Here is a 17,376-nt window from a genome sequence, read left to right on the forward strand (position 1 = left end):
ACTAAATTTATTTGGCTGTAACATTTGTTCAGTTGTGGCATGTGGGGTCCTTGTTGAGGTGTGTGGGTTTTCTCTCTAGTCGTGGCGCATAGGCAAGTGGGATCCCAGTTTCCCAACCAGGGATTGAACCCGCATCCCCTGTGCTGCAAGGTTGATTCTTAACCACTGGACCCCTGGGGAAGTCCCTGATGAATGATTTCTGTTCATCGAGGCTTTGGTTTTGAAAACCGAGACCACAGAACCAGAGCCTTGTTGAGGATGGTGATGGTGAGTGAGGACACACCTGTGGTCGCACAGATGCACTGTGGCCCCTGTGTGTTCTCTGCCAGGAAGACGCCTGAGGTGGGTATTATTACTCCTGACACACAGACAGAGGAACAGTGTCAGAGGAGTCTAAGGAGCAGGGTCAGGGCCACACAGCTAAGGCTGACTCTGGAGCCCTGGCTCCTGATCACTGGGCCACACGCCACAATCCTGCCCCTCCACTGTGCAGCCACGCAGGCCTGCAGAGAGCCTGCAGATTTACCCACATTTCAATATTCTTGACTGATCCCAAATAAAAAATGGAGGTTGGGATCAGATAGCCTATTACTGGTCCACAGAACCAATAACAGGCCTTTCCGCGTGTAACATACAAAGGGAATAAGGATATCCCATATGGTCAAAGCACACAGTAATTCCTCTGATTGTAAGAGTGATCTTGGGACTTCCCTGGCAGTTCAGTGGTTAAAACACCACCCTTCCACCGCAGGGGGTACACGTTTGATCCCTAGCCAGAGAACTAAGATCCCACATTCCATGTGATGCAGTCAAAAAATAGAAAAAATAAAAATGGGATTTTTTTAAAAAGTGATCTTATTGGGGCTTAAAATCAAATTAAAATTTATTTTTAAAAGTTTTTTAGAGAAATGTGAGGTATAATCTTGCCATGCTCATCAGAAACCATGAAAGAAGATTCTGACAAGTACCTTACAGAGAACAGCCCCCCGCCCTGAATGCAGAGGTGAAGCAGACCCCAACCAGCCCCTGTCCTCCTGCCCCTCCCAAGAAATCACCCCTCCTATACCCAAGACTTTAGCCAGGTACTTACTACGTTCAGTATAATGCATAAACAGTATCAGAACATTTATAATAAGTACTCTAGGTGAAATATAAAACATACTGTTAGAATACAGAAGGGATATAAGGAGAAGTTTTGTGGGCAAAAAAGAGATTAAATCTAGATGCTTCAGAAGGAATAAAGGTAAGCCATCATTTTATTTTTCTGAATATATATAAAAGGTAAAAGGCACAGGGAGGAAATACAGAAGATACTAACATTAGTCAAGGGGTATTTTTTGTTTCCATTCTTTCTACTTTTCCTTACTTATCAGTTTCTTAATAATGAGCACTCTTTCATTTATCAGAGAGAATAACCACTCAGGCGCTTTAAAAGAATTAAAATTCTTCATGTGTAACTCAAGGAAGCAGCCAGGAATTTCAGGAAGAACCTGAAATTTATCAGGTTCCCAACTGCAATGCTGATGCTTCTGTTAACTTGCTCAGTGGATATTCACTCAGATGGCAATCCCTCTGTCTCCAAGGTGCCACCTTATTCAAACCAGTGAGAAATGCAAAGTAAAAATGGCACAAAAGACACTGTAATGGCCACACAATTAATTAACGGAGAATAAGCCACTGAGCCTTTGACCAACCTCTTCTGTCATACAGACCTAAAATCAATATTCCCCAGTTGCCTTATTTTTGTATAAAAAAGCTGAAGATGACCTTCAGGCCTGTCACAAACAAATACAACATCACTAATACATCACTAATAATACCTACTTGATTCCTCCACACAGAAATCATATAAGCCCTCCTCGAGCTTCCTTGGGTCTAAGAATCCATTTACCACACAGTAAGCAGGAAACACACACAACTGCCAGTTTCACTGCTAAATACCTGCTAATATGCCCCTACAAGGTACAAGCTTTAAATAAATGTCACCATCATTTCCAAAGCAAAGTAGGGTTTTGCTTTGGGTTTGTGTTTTGCTTGGCAGTGGAAGCCAGGGTGTTAAAACAATTTCCCATAAATGCATAAAACACTGGAATATGCCAGCTGCAAGTGGTGTTTATCACCAACTGTCAAAACCCTGGTTCTATTTTGCAGCCAGAGAGTAACTTGACCACATCAGACAAAGCTTTCATCTCACTAGAGAATGGAGGGGGAAAAATCCTATGGAACCGAGGAGACAAAATTTGACAGTTTCCAGCACTCATTAAAACAGCAATGCTCATTGTTACTAAGCTAAGCTCTGAAACCCTGGATTTCTCCATTACATATCCCCACAAACAGTTATTGATATAAACAGCTTTCATCTTACATAAGCCACACTGAGCTTCCTATTCCTCAAATAACTCTTTCCAAACTATAGCATAACTAGAAATGAATTCGAGATTCAGAGCCAGCCTCAGAAGAGAAATGTGAAATCACAAATGGTTCCCATTATCATCAAAATAAAAGGCACAACCACTGCTTGCTGGAATTTCTATGAGGCTCTGAGGGCACTTACAGGTTGCATATGACCTTCCTTCCCTATTTCCAACAGCCACAGGGAATGAAAGAGAGAAATGTCCCACAATCCTTCTCCACCAAGGAGCAAGAGTGATCTCCCCAAAGCAACAGCTGATGTTGTCACCTGCTGTTTAAAATCTTCAATGCCTCCCACTGCCCTAAAGATAAAAATCCATCTCCTTGCAGATCTGGCTTCAGCCTCTCTCCCTAACACCATCTTCTGCACCCTCCTCTCGCATTTTCTCCCCAAAGTCACTCAACCCAGCGGGTCTTCTACATTCCATAAACATGCTGACCTCTGGGAGCTCACCTTGTGAACAGAGAGGAAAAAGACACAACCAGCAGAGGAAATGACTGGTGCAAAGGCCCAGAGGTTGGCAGGAAAGCAGCCCAAAGAGGTGCTTTGAAAAGGCTCAGACTCTGATGCAAGACAAGCCTTGGTTGGCTCTCTTAATGCGTGCTCTTGCGTGAGTCACTTAACCTCTATGACCCTGAGGCCCGTCACATACAAAATGGGGATTAAAAACCACACTCATGGACTTCCCTGACGGTCCACTGGTTACGAATCTGCCTGCTGATGCAGGGGAGACAGGGGTTCAATCTCTGGTCTGCAAAGAGTCCACATGCCGCGGGACAACCAAGTCAGTGCGCCCCAACTACTGAGTCCATACATACTCTAGAGCTTTGGGCCGCAACTAGCAATACCACATGCCGAAGCCCGCACGCTCTATCTAGAGCCCATGATCCACAAGAGAAGCCAGCACAATGAGAAGTCTGAGCACCGTGATGAAGAGAAGCCCCTGCTCGCCAAACCTAGAGAAAGCCGGTGTGGAGCAATGAAGACCCGGGGCAGCGAAATAGTCAGTTCAGTCGCTCAGTCGTGTCCAACTCTTTGCGACCCCATGGACTGCAGCCAAAAATAAATTAATTAAAAAAAAAAGAAAACAACACTCATCTCACAGGGCCGAGGTGTGGATGAAATGAGCTGCGACTCTTAGCAGGCTCAGTACTGTGTCCAGGCGTGGCAAAGCTTCAGTGAGTGAGAAGTGGTTGTACATGGAGGGTGATCACATTAAAGGGACATGAGAAAGGAAGAAAAGGACAGGCAGATCTCTGGAAGCCAGATGGAAAAGTGCCTCATGGACCGTAATAAGTGGCTCAGAGGGCTGTGGAGAGAGACTCGCTGTCCCCCAAAGCGGGAGCATCACCCAGAGAACTGCTAACCACCCACCAGGCACTGTTCTCGGTACTGGGGCCCAGGGAAGTCATGGGGTTCACATCCTAGAAGTCAGACAAACTGGACTAGCACTCAGGGAGAGAGGAGGACTTGGAAGGAAGACAGGGTATCAGAAAAGGCCTCATCCAGAGAAAACACTCAGGAGTCACCTCTCTGATTGGCCTTGACACATGCCAGGCAGCCTCCAACGGCTGATCCACACCCTAAATCACAGTCAGGCACTCGCTGTGTTCTGGGACCATCTTAAGTCAGCCATGGGACTTCCCTGGTGGTCCAGTGATGAAGAATCTGCCTGCCAAGGCAAGGGGCACAGATTTGATTCCTGGTCCAGAGAGATTCCACACAAGGAACAACTAAGCCCGCGAGCTGCAACTACTGAAGCCCGCAGGCCCTAGAGTCCCTGCTCCACAACAAGGGAAGCCCCTGCAGTGAGAAGCCACCACGACTAGAGAGTACTCCCCCACGTGGTGCAACTAGAGAGAAGACCCTCTGCTTGGTGCAACTAGAGAAAAGCCTGTGCAGCAACGAAGACCCAGCGCGGCCAAAAATAAATGAATAAATAAAGTAACACCTAGATGGTAGCATGCATGGCCCCCAAGCTGTGTCTGGAAGGTGCACAACTCATGAGCTAATAATCAGTCATCATTTGGGTCTCACCCTTTAGGCTTGAGAGAAGAGGGGAGAAAGATTTAAGAAGTTTAAGGGCACAAGACTGTTTGGCAATACCTGTCAAACTTTTAAAATCCCTCACCTTGTGGCTTAGCAAACCCCTGCAGGGGAGTATCCCATGTCCATACCTGTGCTCAAGCAGTTTAGCTCCAAAGGGCTGGAACCCACCTAAGAGCCCAACCACAGGGCCCAGTGAAGTCTATCAGGCTCTGCTGCGATCCCCCACTTCCTGCTGCTGGGCAGACATCACTAGTCAATCAGTGCTTTCTTCCTCAAGAAGACACTCAGACACCCCTAACCAATCGATCAGAGTGCTGGCCTACAGGATGATACCTATTTAGTATTCCTGGCAGAAGGGGTTGGGGGAAAGCGTCAGAGAAGGTGACGTCTGAGCTGGGCTAAACACGATGCCTTTATAAAGATGATGCCTTTATAAGATGATGCCTTTGGCGCTTCAAGAGGCCGACCAATCCCTTCCAGCTGGAGCATCAGGGAAGATGCTCTCTGGAAAAAAAAATGTGTCTGTGAAAAAGCTCTCAAGTCTGTGAAAATCCCAGGAATCATCATAATGACCTGCCAAATCATGAAAAGATTATAATTTTTTAAAAAATACCTGTGGCATTTCCTTTCATATCAGAATGTTCTATCTAATCACATTCAAGTAAATCTTGCTTCACCCCTCCTCTGGCTACTGAAGGAGACACGTCCTGATTAATTAAACCAAGATACCTGGGGTTTCCCAGATGGCACTAGTGGTAAAGAAGCTGTCTGCCAATGCAAGAGACTTAAGGGACACAAGTTTGATCCCTGGGTAGGGAAGATCCCCTGGAGGAGGAAATGGCAACTCACTCCAGCATTCTTGCCGAGAGAATCCCCATGGACAGAGGAGCCTGGTAGGCTATAGTCCACAGGGTGGTAAAGAGTCGGACAAGACTGAAGTGACTTGGCACGCATGCACCCCCAAATTTTAACAGCAACTGAGACTCTTCTGGTCACATCCCCAAACTCTGAGAACACTGACTTGATGCCTCAGAATCTACCTTGATTTTATAAAATGTGAAGGCTGTGTGTGACTCCCAGTGACAATGGCTGTGGGGAAAGACCTGGAACCTTCCGCTGTGGTGAGGATACTACAACCGCCTTTGAGAGACAAAGCCTTCACCAGGGCCTACTGTCTTAAAGGGTTGTTTTGTTTTGTTTTTCTTATGTGGACCACTTTAAAGGCTTTACTGAACTTGTTACAATATTGCTTGTGTTTCATGTTTTGGCTTTTTGCCCAGGAGGCATGTGTGATCCTAGCTCCCCCACCAGGGGTGGAACTTGCCCCTCCGCATTGGAAGGTGAAGTCTTGTCACTGGCCACCAGGGAGGTCCCTTCACACACCTGTGAACACCAGCTATTCATCGGGCCTTTTCCGGGCCTTAGATCACCTAGCTCACGCGACCCCCGCCACCCTCCTGTGAGTGGCAGGGCTTCTTACACAGGAGGCCTTGAGGCTCAGAGAGGTCAGGCTGTGAGCCAAAGGTGTCAGAGTCAGAGCCACTGTCTGTGTCCCCCGCCCTCCACCCTGGGCACAGGAAGGAGCCGCGCCCTTCGGGGGTTGAGGAGATGAGTCAGCCCCGCAGAGTAAAGGGTAGCAGCAGCGTGGACTGGTGGCTCCCGAAGCAAGCTGAAGGTCAGATGCTTGGAGGGCTTCTGAGAAACACAGATTTCTGGGTTTCACTCCTAGAAATGCTGATTCAACATGGGGGAGTCCAGAGTAATACTTTTAAAAGACCCTAGTGTCCATGATGCTCAACCAGACTTGGGAACCGCCGGCAAAGACAAGAATGGGGAAGAGAGTTCATACACACAGACGTGAACTGCGAGTGTTTCGGTTCAGCATTTGTAGAGTCAGGAGGTCATGGAAGCTCCTCCACTTGTCAGCTCTCGACTGCTGGATTCTCAAGGAGGCGAACAAAGCCACGGCCAGAGAAAAACCTCATCTAGCCTACCAGCCAACACCAGCCAGCAGCGAGCGCCCCGGGCACGGCGGTTCCTCCTGCGGTGGCACAGGAGTTCTGCCACAGCGCTGCCGGAGGGCGCCGTGAGCGGCAGCTGGGATGCCAGCGGTCTGCTACCCATCTGAGGCAACCACAGAAATTTCAAAATGTTTGAAGCCATCTCATCTTGGTATGAAATCCAGGAATTCCACAGTTTTTCTAGTTTTGGGGGGTTTTGTTTGTTTTGGGTCTTTGGTTTTTTTTTTCACATTTTACAAAAGTTCCAGTCTGTAATGAATTAGAAATACTTAAAAAAAAAAAAAAAAAAGGTTATTTACAGATAGTTTGAGAGCACCTATGTATATCACACATGCCATCCTTGAAACAATGTCTTGCATTAATAATTATTAGAAACAATGACTAATAATAAGGATTTTAAAAAGCTAAAACATGACCATTTTTGGATAAAATTTGTAAAGCAAGTAGAAAGGAAAAATCAGAACCAATGTCATCAACATCTGTTGGTCTTCAGATGTATACACCCTATTTCCTTGTTACAGTGTCAATGTAGGTTTGAAGATTAAAAAATCACTAACCTTAACTGAACAACACAGGTACAGACCTAGCCCAGGACACAGACATTCTCAAAAAATTACAGCTGATGGCTCAGTAGTGAAGAATCCACCTACCGATGCAGGAGACATGGGCTCCATCTCTGATCTGGGAAGATGCCACATTCCACGGAGCAACTGAGCCCGTGCGCCCCAACTACGGAGCCCGCAACTCCAGAGCCCGGGAGCCACAAATCCTGAGTCCACGCGCGGCAGTGGCTGAAGCCTGTGAGTGCCCAGAGCCCGTGCTCACAGTAAGAGACGCCACTGCAACGAGAAGCCTGTGCACGGCAGTGAGTAGCCCCCACTCAACTAGAGAAAAGCCCGCGCGGCAACGGAGACCCAACACAGCCAAAAAATAAAAATCACACTTGCCACTGCCCTCAAAAGACTGACAGGGAGCCTTTCCCGCAGCCGCCTGATCATGCCCATTTCCCAGAGAAAGAAGGTAAGGCTCAAGACCTGAGCAGCAAGCCAAAAGGAAGGCAGGAGAAGGTAAGCACCTTGCTCAAGGCCACAGCAGCAGAAAGAAGTGAAAGTGATAGTCGCTCAGTCATGTCCGACTCTTTGTGGTCCTATGGACCATAGCCTGCCAGGCTCCTCTGTCCGTGGGATTCTCCAGGCAAGAATACTGCAGTGGGTTGCCATTCTCTTCTCCAAGGGATCTTCCCAACCCAGGGATTGAACCCAGGTCTCCTGCATTGCTAGGCAGATTCTTTACCAGCTGAGCCACCAGGGAAGCCCTAAGCAGCAGAACTGGTTTTCAAATTTCTGGGTCTGGGTTCTGAGGCAGACTCTCTACCCTGCCTCTCTGCACACACCGTGACCAGGATGCTGAGCTGGCACCTCAAGATGCCAGAGGACCTGGAGGAGGTGAGGAAGCTGGGATCGAGCACTGAGAGCTTCACCACGCACGTGCACACCCCTGGGAAAGGCACCGTCTCTGGGTGTGCCTGAGGCCTCGTCTGGCTTATCACAGGCCAGTCTGCACCAACACCCCCCGACCCCCGAGGAGACCCCGGCAGTACAGGAAGGAGCACGCAGAGTGAACAAGAACCTGAGCAGAGGCAGCCCGACTGTGGGACTCAGGGTCCAAAGGAGAAACCCAGCAACTTGTCCGGCAGCCAAAGTGAGACTTGTTTAACATGGTCTTTGCTTCATACACAGGCACTGCGGAAACCAGCAAAGCAAATTCCAACCGGAAGATGCTCCAGGGACGGTGAGGGATACTTAGGGACGTGCAGCATCAACGAGCCCTCTGAGTGAGGCTGCCCTGATCAGGCGTAGAAAGATGACGGTTGTGGAGGTCAAACTCGGGTCCCATCGATTTGCTCTGACTCCTGGTATCTTTTCTATAAAATGAGGGTCTTGTGCCATGTGGTCCAGGTTATCATGAGCAACAAAAACATGACAAATGTGTGGGCAGCAGCCGGTGCCTGTCACAGGGCGTGATCCTGAACGCATCCCGAAGGAGCGCCTCCTCTGGCCAGCCGGGGTTCCAGGCACTTTACAGGAGCACATGCCATGGCCTGGGAGGTTGAGCTTATGTCCATTTTACAGATGACGAAGGCAAGGCTCAGCAAGGTAAAGTGATGGTTCAAAGCCAGTTAGACTGAGGGGTGTGAAGTGGAATATTTCCTGCCACGCCAATAAATAAGGATGTCACAGCTGTCCGTGATTCCGGCCCTCCAAATGTGAATTTCTGAGCCCCGAGGGCGCCCAGGAAGAACAATTCTGGGTACCGGACAGCCATCTGAAACTCCCCACACCGAGCAGTGAGCAAGGAACTAAAGATGTGAAAAACCAAATCGTAGGATGCTCACCAGAGAGCTGAGATACATATAAAACAAATGATTTCAGTGAGCCCAAACTGCTGTGTCTTATTAGAGAGTAAAGTGCTAAATCCCTTAACTTGAAATATCTGATTTTCCTTAATTAACAATAATCTTTTGATGTTCAGGCTACCTCCTCCTTATTACAAACTTCTGTATAACCTGACTCCTCTCCCTCCTGCCCCCTCAGAGCAGTTCTCTCAGCGTCACTTGAGATGCTGGATGCCAGGCCTGAAGTCCTAAACTCTCCACCAAATAAAACCTAACTCTCAACTTCTAGGTTGTGATTATTTTTAAGGTCGATGTGGGCTCGGGGTCTTGCATCCCCAGAGTCTTCCCAGTTTTCCTGTGCCCTCCAGCCCGCCCTGCGCTCTGATTCTGCTATGGGGCCAGCCCCAGAAAGGCAGGCAGGCTCGCCCTGGTGAGGCAGAGCTCTGCGACCTCAGGACTGATCCTCCTGGATATCACACTGTCAAGCCACCAAGTGACAGGTTCACCAGAAGCTGAGGGAGGGCCAGCTCCATCCTCAAGTGCCCCCCGGACAGCGCCACGTGGGCTCCCTCTGCAGAGCCGCTGAGATTAGTTCACACTGAAGAGACTCCCTCCCTTCATCTCCTCTGTGTTCAGAAAGCTGAAATTGAGGAGGGGATGCTTAAAGACATTTGCCTGGGATTATGGTTTCATGGGGGAGAAGGAAACACTCAGAACTAAGAGATTATGGGACGCCTCTGAGAAACAGACGCTATGTAACTGGTATGGCCCCATGGCAGAGCTGCTGCGTCCCCATCCTCAACATTGGCCCTGGTTTCCCCTGATGCCCAACCTTTCAGAGAACACACCAGGGGAGCCAGGGAGAAAGGTCGCACACAGCAGCAGCTGATAACCTGCCCAGGTAACACCTTCTCTTTCCTGCTCTTCCCTTAAAGAGCAAAGGCGGGGCATACAGAAATGGCAATAATAAAAGAGCAGCCAACCCCTTCCTGGAGGTCGTTTGAGACAGATGAGCAAAACAGAGGGAAATAAAGCAAACACAAAATCCTGGGTTCTAGCGCTCTGCTGAAAGACACGTTCTCATGCGCGGCCTCTGAGGTCTTTAAACAGGTTCCATCAACTGTCACACATCCTGGGACTTCCCTGACAGTCCAGTGGTTAGCACTCTGCAATTCCACTGCTGGGGTCATGGGTTCAATCCCTGGTTGGGGAACTAAGATCCTGAGTGATGCAGCCACAAGAAAATAAATAAATAAATAAATGACACGGTCACCACACTGGTGAAACATGACCAGAGGGGCTGCACAGCCTGGAATTTAAGCACAAACTCCAAAGCCCAGAGTCTTGGGATTAAAAACCACCTTCCCCCACTTCCTAGCTGTGACTTTGGGCATACAGCTTTCACAAGCCTGGGCCTGGAAACCCAAGTTCGATCCGTGGGTCGGGAAGATTCTCTGGAGAAGGAAATGGCAACCCACTCCAATATTCTTGCCTGGAGAATTCCAAGGACAGAGGAGCCTGGTGGGCTACAGTCCATGGGGTCACAAAGAGTCGGGTACGACTCAGCCAATAACACTTTCACTTTCAGGCACCTAGGTGTTAAAGGATCTGCCTGCCAATGCAGGAGATGCAAGAGACTCAGGTTCGTTCCCTGGGTCAGGAAGATCCCCTGGAGTAAGAAACGGCAACCCGCTCTAGTATTTCTTGCCTGGGAAGTCCCGTGGACAGAGGAGCCTGGCGGGCCACAGTCCGTGGGGTCATAAAAGAGTCTGACACAAAAGCAGCACCAAGGACAGCACCCAGTGTCTCTGGTCCCACAGAATCTACAGCCTTCCGATCTTCAGATCTATCCCCTCTCGGTCATCTCCGTCACCCCAGTCTTGGTTGAGAAGCCCCCCGTTTCCCACTGCTCTCTCCTCCTCGGCCCCACACACAAGCTGATGCTCAAACGGCCTCCCTATGACCCAAACTTGAGCACATCCCTTCTCTGATTAAAACTTCTCACTGATGCTGACAAAGAAAATCACCAGAGGTCTGCAATTTATTTCCAAATGACACAAAAGTCAAGACATGGAGTACGGTTGGCCTTGGGGAACTGGAGCCGTTTGAGATGATATGATGCGTAGGGGTAGGGACATGACACTCTTCTGCCCATATTAAAATTCTTTGATGGAGAAGGAAATGGCAACCCACTCCAGTATTCTTGCCTGGAGAATCCCATGGACGGAGAAGCCTGGTAGGCTATATATAGGTTATATATATATATAAACCAACACAATATTGTAAGTCAACTATACTACAATTAAAAAAAAAAATTCTTTGATAATCCAAAGTTTAAAATTTTATTTCAATCGATCCCCATGAATTTCCCTGGCATGGTGTACAAGCAATAGGAGAAGGGGGAAGAGGGGAAGGGAGGAAGGAAGTAGGAAGAAATATTTCAAAGGAAAAACCAACACTGACCACATGAGATTACATGCTGCACCTCCACCTCCCTCCAGGCACATCTCCTGGAATCCTATCTACCCTTCAAAGACGAACTCACATCTCAGTTCTCCTTACTCCCCAGATCTTTTGACACATATATCCATCTTCTCCATAAATGATTCCTCAAGAGTGTAGGAGCAGTTACGGTTTCATGAGCACTTACTTATTTTCTTGGACTCCAAAATCACTGCAGGTGGTCACTGCAGCCATGAAATTAAAAGACTCTTGCTCCTTGGAAGAAAAGCTATGACCAACCTAGACAGCATATTAAAAAGCAGAGACATTACTTTGCCAGCAAAGGTCCACCTAGTTAAAGCTATGCTTTTTCCAGTAGTCAAGTATGGATGTGAGAGTTGGACCATAAAGAAAGCTGAGCACTGAAGAATTGATGCTTTTGAACTGTGTTGCTGGAGAAGACTCTTGAGAGTCCCTTGGACCACAAGGAGATCAAACCAGTCAATCTTAAAGGAAATCAGTCCCAAATATTCACTGGAAAAGCTGATGTTGAAGCTGAAGCTCCGATATTTTGGGCCACTTGATGCAAAAAGCCAACTCATTGGAAAAGTCCCTGATGCTGGGAAAGATTGAGGACAGAAGCAGAAGGAGGAGACAGAGGATGAGATGGTTGGATGGCATCACCAACTCAACAGACATGAGTCTGAGCAAGTTCTGGGAGTTGGTGATGGACAGGGAAGCCTGGCGTGCTACAGTCCATGGGGTCGCAAAGAGTCGGACACAATTGAGTGACTGAACTGAACTGAGCACTTACTACATGTCAAATGCTTTCAGGGCCACACCAGCCACAGCCCCACAGGGGCCCGGTGAGGGGCATGTGGGCTTAACAAAGTTCCCACGTGGTCCCCAGAGCCACATGCCCTTGTGCAGTGTACAACCTGCACAACTGCACACAGAAGCCCTAGACATTTCGCTAGATGCAAACTGCTGCTCCATTTTACAGGAGAGGAAACTGAGGCCCAAAGGCAGCTGGAGCTATTTGCTCGTGGTCCCACAGAGATGAGGGCACTCAGGGACACCTCAACCCACACTTATTTTGTTACACAAGCCCCACCCTCCACCCTTTGCCCCCCGCCAGGAGGAGATGTGGCCGGTGGGGCAGCGTCTGCACACAGCAGCACACAACGCTGCTCCCCAGGCCTGTCCTGGAGCACAGGCTCGCCTTCAACCCCATGTGTCTTCCTGGGGGCCGAGGCCAAAGCCACCGACAAAACCAGACATTTCCAGGGCTCGTTTCTGCTGGATCAGTGAAGGGTAGGAGGCCACAGAGGAGGAGCAGGTGAAGGTTCCTTTCTGTAAACACAGCAGATAATGTCGTTTACCTGGCATCATACAGAGGTTGTAATTATAACCCATCACCACTACAAAAGCACTGTGCTCTGCGGGCTTGTGAAAATGGGTCAAGAATTACTCTGAAAGGCTCTGCTGGCCTCTGCTTTCAAAAGCACCTTTGTTACAGGTTTGCTCACGGAGGACAACTATTGATTCCCAGGGATTGTGGACTTGGAAGGCAGCTCGGCGCTGGCCTCATCTCCCTGTCCAGCACAGAGGGCCTTCTCTAGCCTTCTAGTGTTGAGCGGGGGGAGGAAAGGGAGAGGCCATCATTATCAAGAACACACACTTGCTGAGCACACACCCTGGGATGGACCCAGTTCCCAGCATCACCCCTCCATGAGTTCATCCACAGGCAACCTGTTGAGGCCCAGCCACAGCATTCTCTCGCCTTCAAAAATTCACTGGAGATTCCCCAGTGACTCAGTGTAAAGAATCCACCTGCCAATGCAGGAGACGCGGGTTCGATCCCTGACCTGGGAAGATCCCACATGCCTTGCAGCAAATAAGCCTGAGTGCCACAACTACTGAGCCTGTGTTCTAGAGCCCGGGAGCTGCAACCACTGTCGTCCCATTCTACAGCTTCTGAAGCGAGCATGCCCTGGAGCCCTTGCTCCACAACAAGAGAGGCCATCGCAATGAGAAGCACTGCAACCAGAGAGGAGTCCCCACTGCTGGGAACCAGAGAAAAGGCCACACTTTAAAAAAAAAAAAAAAAAAACCAGCACAGCCAAAAATATGTGTATGTCAGTCACTCAGTCGTGTCTGACTCTTTGCAACCCCATGGACTGTAGCTTGCCAGGCTCCTCTATCCATGGGAATTCCTAGGCAAGAATCCTGGGTTGGGTTGCCATTTCCTTCTCCAGAGGCTCTTCCCGACCCAGGGATTGAACCTGAGTCTCCTGCATTGCAGGCAGATTCTTTACCATCTGAGATATCAGGGAAGGCAGCCAAAAATAAGTAAATAAAAAATTTTTTAAAAGAAATTCATCTTCAGTATCCAAAAACGCTCAAAAATTCATTCATTCAACAAATTTCTATTTTGCATTGACCAGGCCCTGTACTTCTACCAAGTATTACAGACACAGTATCAAACGAGAGAGAGAAATCCCTGCCTTGGAGGGGGTCTCCATTCTAGCAGGAACATGCCCCCACCAACCCCGACAAGGAGACAGAGGCACAAGGAGGTTCGGTCTTAGTCGAGGATGACGAGTCCAGGGCCTGGGCTCTGAACCCTGAGTCCACGCTCACTGCCACCAAAAGGGACTGCCTCTTGCCTCGGGGGTGGTTCATTTATAAGGCTCCTCCTATCTGCGGTCGCACCTGGAAGGACTTCCTTCACCCATACAGGTACTGGCTTGCGTGCCGGGTGCTGTCCTGGGTGCTGGACATCAGTGGGGACCCTCAGGGAGCTCCCGAGATGCTGATGGTTCCCATGCAGCGTGGCCAGTGTGCTAGTGGAACACACCGGGGTCCTGGGGGCACGGGGGAAGGCGCCCAGCCTTGGGGGTTGGGGAGGAGTGCACCAGGGGATGGGTCCCAAAGACGGTACCCAAGGTGAGGCTTGTGGGGTGGGAGGTCGGCCAGCAGGAGGCAGGAGAGCCAGTTCACACCCAGGCCCAGCTGTCCCCCGGTCCCAGCACTCGTGTGCACCCCCCCGGGTGGTGCTATGCTCAGTCATGTCCAACTCTTTGTGACCCCAAAGACTGTAGCCCATCAAGCTCCTCTGTCCACGGAATTTTCTAGGTAAGAATACAAGAGAGGGTTGCCATTTCCTACCCAGTCCCCCAGGCTCGTGGGCTATAAAGTGAGGACCCACTGTGCTGGCGGGTGGGAGACACTGATGGGACAAGAGCTGACCTCAGAGCCCAGGGCTGGCACACAGGCGGGACAGCTTATTCTCATTCCTGAGACCCAGACACCAGACCTTAGAAGTTGCATAATATCACAGACCTGCCACTCGCTCCCCCATTCAGAGGTTTTCTCCAGAAAATATTTCACCCTCAAGGGTTGTTTTTACATTTATGGTGCAGGGTGCTCTGGAAAGCTCAGGATTTCATATAAAAATGTAAATCAAGAAATTATGTGGCTCTTTGTCACATTCTAATATCTTCCAGGAGTCAGGGGAGGCCAGTGCATTTTTAATCACACTCCTTCGGAAGGAATACAAAGCGCCCTCCTAAATATTTGAAACAGGGCTCAATAAATTATGTCCAAGTTTCCAAAGGAAGACAGTAAATGAAAAACATTAAATTTTATGAGCACCAGAAACTGTTTTTCTCCCTGGATGGTCTCTCTCTCAGACCGAACAGCACTGGCTTAAAGCCGAGGGGGGCCCCTCCAGGTTGCCACCACCCAGCTTCTCCAGAACGGAGGACAGACTCATCTGAGCAGTGAACTGTGGACACGGATGACTGCGGCCTGAGACCAGGTGGGCAGTGTGGACCCGTGCTGGAGGATAAACCTGGAGCACCTCCACATGGCGACAGACACGGACTGCTCCCCAACACTTCCTTTGTCAAAGAAACAGAGTCCTTGCCCGTCAGCAAGTTAAACAGGTGATGTCTGGCCTAAAAAACTGATCAGCCGCTCACTTGCATAATAACTCAGCCCCCAAAACACCGAGGAGACGCTGAGGTAGAAATCTACTTATGCCGAGAAGCAAAACCCCATCAGACAGTGGGTTTGACAACACACTGAACGTTCTCCACCAGCCTCAGAGGCTCCTCTGGATGCAGCTACAGAGAGAACATGACTCTGGCTCCAGGACGCAGCCCATCGGGCTGAAGCAGCCGAGGGCGGGCCGTGGAAGCGTCCCTCTGCTGCTACTCGGCCCCAGAGACTGTCACTCAGCACCGGTTTCGAAGAAGGATCTGTCTGCTTCCTTGGTGCTCGTATCCCGAGGACCTGAGCTGGACTGCTCCAGATGTGGGATGAGTGACAGCTGCCAGGTCAGGACTGGCAGCTCCGGGTTCCTCCAGGAGGTCACTGTCCTTGCATTGCTGGACAGACTGCCCCACACGTCACGTCTCCACTAAACGTCTGGGTAAATGGGCTGGGAGATGCTCTCGAGCTTTCTTCTTCAAAGCAAGATTTTAAAAGTCTCCTTAGGGTATTTATTGAAAAAGGAGTGGAGGTTTCTGAAAAGAGAAGGTGGCAGCCTCCTCTGACTCCTGGACCAGTCTGGGGGCTCCAGAGGTGCAGTGGAGGAGTGTGAGGAGACAGAGGTGTATCCCCTTGGAAGCAGGAGGGAGAGGGGAGAGGACTCTGGTCCTTTGTGACTACTTCCACATGCTGGACCATGCCTCACCTGCAGGTGTCTTCTTTGGGACATTCTGGAAAGGCGGAAAGGTCAAATTGGTGGCTTAGGGAAAGGGAAGTTTTAGTGGGTACTTTAAAAGATTGGTATCTCACAGTTTTGGGAGCAATGTGGCACTGGGACATGAAGGGAGCTTTCGGAGAGAAGACAAATCTAGATTTGCATCTCACAGTTAGGGAGCGTGGGATGGACATGTACACCCCACTGTATTTAAAACAGATAACCAACAAGGACCTAGTGTACAGCATGGGGAATTCTGCTCATATTCTGTCATAACCTAAATAGGAAAAGAATTTGAGAAAGAATAGATGCTTCATAACTCAATCAGTGGGCTATACACCTGAAACTCACAGCACTGATAACCAACTATGCTCCAACATGACCAACTCAGTGGACGTGAGTTTGAGCAATCTCCAGGAGACAGTGAAGGACAGGGAAGCCTGGCGTGCTGCAGTCCATGGGGTCACAAAGAGTCGGATACAACTGAGGGACAGAACAACAACTCCAATGTAAAATAAACATTTTAAATGTATCTTTAAAATAAGTAAATAAACATAGATTTGTATCCCAGCTCCATCACCTGCTAGCTGGGTTGACCTTGAACAGGTGATATAAACTTAAGCTCAGCGTCCTGTGTCTTTGTCTGTGAAATTGTCTAGCATACAGGCTGCTTCAGCTGTTTCAGAAAATAAAATGGGAGAAAAAATTCTCCCGGGCCTGGCCAAGGCTGGTGCTAAATGAACGCTCAGCCCCCCTTGCCTTCTGCAGCCTCTTCTAGTATCAGCCCTAGGGGATGGCTGCAGGAAGACGTGGCTTCCTCGTACCTTGATGTTCCACTTCAAAAATGGGACATCGAAGCACGCATCACCTGCCGTCCCTCCAGAAGACACAAAGCAAAACGAGCGTCAAGGGTTTAGATGCAAACCCTGGATAAAGAAAAACAGACTCTCCTAATACCGATGTGTATGTGTGTTCAGTTGCTCAGTCGTGTCCGGCTCTTTGCGACCTTATGGACTGTAGCCCGCCAGGCTCCTCTCTCCATGGGATTCTCCAGGCAGGAATACTGGAGTGGGTTGCCGTTTCCTTCTCCAGGGGATCTTCCCAACCCAGGAATCGAACCTGCGTCTCCTGCATGGGCAGGCAGATTCTTTACCACGGCGCCACCTGGGACGCCCCCTAATACTGATCCCTGTCCTGTAAGAGGACAGCTGTAAGATACCAGAGTCAACAACAAGGGCGGTCAATGGGAAGCGCCAGTGTGGCCGGGCCAACCTGAGTGGTGGCGTCACACACAGGGCGGTGTGAGCAGAGCTTCACGTCCTGTCACAGGGCCACCTGCTGCAGG

At 49.4% G+C, this 17,376-nt stretch overlaps 1 protein-coding gene across 3 annotated transcripts in view; it reads right to left on the reverse strand.

Annotated features, from left to right (window-relative positions):
* Window positions 1-17,376, reverse strand: part of SNX29 (sorting nexin 29) — a 579,583-nt gene that overhangs the window by 220,789 nt on the left and 341,418 nt on the right. The gene's annotated exons all lie outside the window — the stretch shown is intronic.

The sequence above is a fragment of the Cervus canadensis genome, chromosome 32 (genome assembly GCF_019320065.1).
Source record: "Cervus canadensis isolate Bull #8, Minnesota chromosome 32, ASM1932006v1, whole genome shotgun sequence".
NCBI classification, from domain to species: Eukaryota; Metazoa; Chordata; class Mammalia; order Artiodactyla; family Cervidae; genus Cervus; species Cervus canadensis.